This window comes from Eufriesea mexicana, unplaced genomic scaffold, assembly GCF_001483705.2.
Source record: "Eufriesea mexicana isolate 0111107269 unplaced genomic scaffold, ASM148370v2 scaffold723, whole genome shotgun sequence".
Taxonomy (NCBI): Eukaryota; Metazoa; Arthropoda; class Insecta; order Hymenoptera; family Apidae; genus Eufriesea; species Eufriesea mexicana.
The window spans coordinates 343,345-348,072 of record NW_016908884.1 but is presented as its reverse complement, the minus strand read 5'-3'; positions in this window follow the sequence as shown (position 1 = coordinate 348,072).

Below are 4,728 nucleotides of genomic sequence, written 5' to 3'. Positions count from 1 at the left end.
GTATCATTGACTTTTGTGATATGCACAGCTATTCGGTGGATTTCCGCCCTATAGGTTACTCTAATATGCTCTGCTTGTCACTGGGTGGTCAGCAGTTGTGGTATAGGCCGCTAAGTGCGGTTAGGTTGGGTTAGGTTGGGATTGGTTATGCTATGTTATGCTAGGTTAGGCTAGGACTGCTATGACTTTTGTGCCGTTCACTGCTGTTCGGTGGATTTCTGTGCTCTGCCGTGCTGTAGTAAATTCTGCTTGTCTCTAGGGAGGCCAGCTATGGTGGTATCGGCACGACAGGTCATATCACGTCACGTTTGTTAGGTAAGGTAATGTTAGGTTAAGTTAGGTTAGGATAGCTTTGACTCTTCTGCCATACATTGACAATCATTGCACTTCTGCAATCTACTCTCCTTTATTATGTTCTGCTTGGCGATGTGCAGGACGGCAGCAGTGTTCCAGACAAGTTAGGTTGGATTAGCTTACGTTTGGTTATGTTACGTTTTGTTTGGTTAGGATAGGATAATTTTGACTTTTGTGCTGTACACTACATTTCGGTTGATTCCTTCGCTCTACACTACTCTACTCTGCCCTTACCGTCTCTGGGGAGCCCAGAAATGGTGGATGTTGCACGACAGGTTGAGATACGTTGCATTCGGATAGCTTTTGGTTAGGATAGTGTGGGAGAGTGTAGATTTCACTTTTCCGTCATACACTGCTGTTCGATGGTTTTCTGCGCTCTACCGTGCTCCAATATGCTCTGCTTGGCTCCTGGGTGGCCAACAATAGTGGCCTTGGCACGTTAGGTAGAGTTAGGTTACGTTTGGTCAGGTTAAGTGTGTTTGGGTTAGGTTTGGATAGCTCGGACTTTCTTGGCATTGAAAGTTATTCTGCCGATTTCTGGGCTCTACTGTGCTTGGATATACTCTGTTTGACACTGGGGAGGTCAGCGCTAATGGTCGCGGCAAGTTGTGTCGCGCTATGTTACGTTTGGTTCCGTCACGATTGGTTTAGTTAGGAGGGGCTTGCTTGGACTCCTGCACTGTACACCGCTGTTCGGCACATTTCTGCATTCTACTGTGCTCCAATATGCTCAGCTTGTCTCTAGGAGGGACAGCAATGGTGGAATCGGGGCGTTACTTTGAGCTTGGCTACGTTTGGGTAGGTTAGGTTTGGTCAGGATAGGTTATGATATCTTTGACCGTTGTGAATTACACTGCAAGGCGGGGGACGTCTGCGCTCTACTCTGCTCTAGTATATTCTTGTTGGCACTGTGGCAGTCGGCAATAATGGTCTTGTCGCGTTAGGTCGGGTTAGGTTACGTCTGGTTACGTCAGGATTGGTTCCGCTAGGAGGGGTTAGCTATGACTTTTGTCCTATACACTGCCTTTCGGTGGATTTCTGCGTTCTACAGTGCGCTAGTATGTTCTAAATGTCTCTGGGGATGCCTGCAACGGTGCTTTCAGCACGTTAGGCTGTGTTAGGCTATGTTTGGATAGGTTACGCTTGTTCGGGTTATGTTCAGATAGGTTTTAGGTTCGTGGTATGCACTGTATTTCGGTGGACTTCTGCGCCCTACTGTGCTCTACTGTATTCTGCTTAGCCCCGGTGGTTCCAGCAATTGTGATTGCGACGCGTTACGTTGGGTTATGCTTCGTTTGGTTCTGTTATGTTTGTTTCGGTCAGGTTGGCATGGCATTGACTTTCGTGGTATACAATGCTATTCGTTGCATTTCTGCTCTCTATTGTGCTCCCCTATGTTCTGCTTGGCCCTGGGAAGGGCAGAAATAGTGGCTTCGGCACCTTATGCTGGGCTAGGCTACGTTTGGGTGGCTTGTGTTAAGCATGGTTATGTTAGGTTATCTTTACTTTTGTGCTGTACACTGCAACGCCGCGGATTTCTGTGATCTGCTGTGCTCTAGAATATACCGGTTACCTCTGGAGTGGTCTGCAATAGTGGTGTAGGTCTGTTACGTGGAACTAGCTTACGTTCGGTAATGTTACGATTGGCTATGTTAGGAGAGGATAGCTTTCGCTTTTGTGCTATAAAATGGTATTCGGTGGATTCGTGTGCTCCAATGTGATGTGTCATTTTTGGCTTGTCTCCGGGAAAGACAGCAACATAGGTCTTGGCGTGTTATGCTAAGTTAGAGTACGTTTGGCTGTGTTAGTTTCGGAGAGGTTTCGTTAGGATATCTTCGACTTTTGTGCTGTACACTGCAGCGCCCCGGAGTTCAGCGATCTACTGTGCTGCAGTATATTTTGCTTGGCCCAAGGGAGGTGAGTAGTAGTGGTGGAGGGCGGTTAGGTGGAGATAGGTTTCGTTTGGTTGTGCTTTGTAGGATATTTTGGGCTATGACTGCTTTGACTTTTGCGCTATACACTGCTATTCGGTGAATTTTTGCGCACTGCTGTGATCTAATATGCTTTCCTTTGCTCTGGGGAGGCCTGAAAGTGTGGCGGCGTTGCGATATGTAGAGTCAGCTTACGTGTGGTTAGCTTAGGTTTGTTTGGATTAGGTTCGGTTACCTTTGACTCTTGTGATGTGCACTGCAATGCGGTGGGCTTTTGTGCTCCACTGTGCCCTGGTATGCTCTGCTTTTCTCTGGGTAGGCCAGTATTGGTAGTCTCGGCACGATATATTGGGATTGGCTGCGTTTGGTTAGGCTATGTTTGCTTGGTTGGGTTCGGATAGCTTGGAATTTTCTGCTATACACTGCGATTCTACGGACTTCTGCGCTCTACTCTCCTAGATTATTCTCTGCTTGCCTCTGTGGAGGCCAGCAATACTGGTCGCGGCACGTTAGGTTGAGCCAGATAACTTTCAGTTGTGTTAGGTCTCTCGGTGTTAGTGTAGCTAGTGTAGCTTCGACTTTTGTGCTCAAAACTGATATTCAATGGACTGTTAGTCTCCACTCTGCTCTATAATATTCTGCTTGTCGCTGGGGACGCCAACAACAGTGCTTGCTGCACGTTAGCTTGTGTTATGTAACGTTTGGTTAGGTTGGGTTACGTCAGGTTAGGTTAGTATATCTTTCACTTTTGTGCTTTACACTGCAACGCGTCGAATTTCTGCGCCCTACTGTGCAGTGCTAAATCCTGGTTGGCTCTGCGGAAGTCAGCAGTAGTAGTCTAGGAACGTTACGTAGGTCTATGTTACGTTTGGATTTACTATGCTTGGTTGTGTTAGGCTGCTATAGCTATGACTATTGTGCCGTACACTGCTATTCGTTGGATTCCTGCGCTCTGCTGTGCACTAATATGCTCTGCTTTTCTCTGGGCAGCCCAGTCATAGAGGTCTCGGCACGTCATGCTGTGTTGGCAACGTTTGTTTGGGTTAGGTTAGGTCAGATTAGGTTATGACATCTTCGACTATTCTGCTATACACTGAAACGCAGCGGGCGCCTGTGATCTACTGTGCTGTTGTATATTCTGCTTGTCCCTGTGGAGGACCCCAACAGTGGTGTAGGGCTTATATGTGTAGTTAGGCTACGTTTATTTTTGCTATTTTTGATTAGGCGATGCTAGGACAGATATGACTTTTGTTCTAGACACTGCTGTTCTATGGATTTATGCGTGCCGCTGTGACCGAACATGCTCTGCTTTGCTATGTGGAGGCCTTAAACTGTGGCCGGGCGGGTTCGATTGCGTCATTGTACGTTTGGTGAAGTCAGGTTCGGTCTGGCTTTGTCAGGGTATCTTTGGCTTTTGTGCTATTCACTGCAATGTGGTCGATTTCTACGCTCCACTCTTCTCTAGTATATTCTGCTTGGCTTTGCGGAGGCCAGCAATAGTGGTCACGGCACGTTAGGTTTATCTATGCTACGTTTGGTTAGGATACGTATGTCTGGGTAAGGTCTGCATAGCTCTGACTTTCGCGGTATACACAGCTATTCGTTGGATTCCTGTGCTCCACTGTGCTCCGGAATGTTCCGCATTGCACACGGGAGGCCAGCAATAGTGGTCCGGGCACGTTAGGTTGGATTATGCTGCGCTTGATTATGTTACGTTCGGTTAGGTTTGGATAGGATATTTTCGACTTTTGCGCTATACACTGCTATTCGTTGAATCACTGCACTCTACGTTGCTCTACTCTACTCTACTCGGCCCTGGAATGTCCAGGAATAGTGGTCGCGACATGATAGGCTTCGTTAGTTTACGTTTGGATAGGCTAGGTTGGGTCAGGGTTGATTACGGTGGCTATGTCTTTTGTGATATACACTGCTGTTCGTTGGATTTCGGCGCTACGCTCTGCTCTAGTATGATCTGCCTGGTACAGGGGCGGCCAGAGGTAGTTTTCTCGGCTCGTCAGTTTTTGTTTGTCCACGGTTGGTTATGTTCAGTTCTGGCATATTAAACTCTTGTGCTATACGCAGCTATTTGGTGCCCATCTGCGCTCTAGTGTGCTCTATTATATTCTGCTTCGCTCTGGGGCTTCCATCAATAGTGGTCTCGGCACGTTGGGATGAGTTTTAATACATTTCGTTAGGGTCTGCTTGCTTGGGATAGGTTTGGTTAGTTCTGACTTTCTTGGCATAGACTGTTATTCGGTGGATTTCTGCGCTTTACTGTGTACGACTATGTTCTGCTCTACACTGGGGAGGGCAGCAATCGTGGTCTCCGCGCTTTAGGTTCAGTTAGCTTACGATTAGTATGTTAAGATTGGTTAGGTTATGAGAGGTTAGCTTTGACTTTTGTTCTATACAATGTTATTCGGTGGATTCTTGCGATCCACTG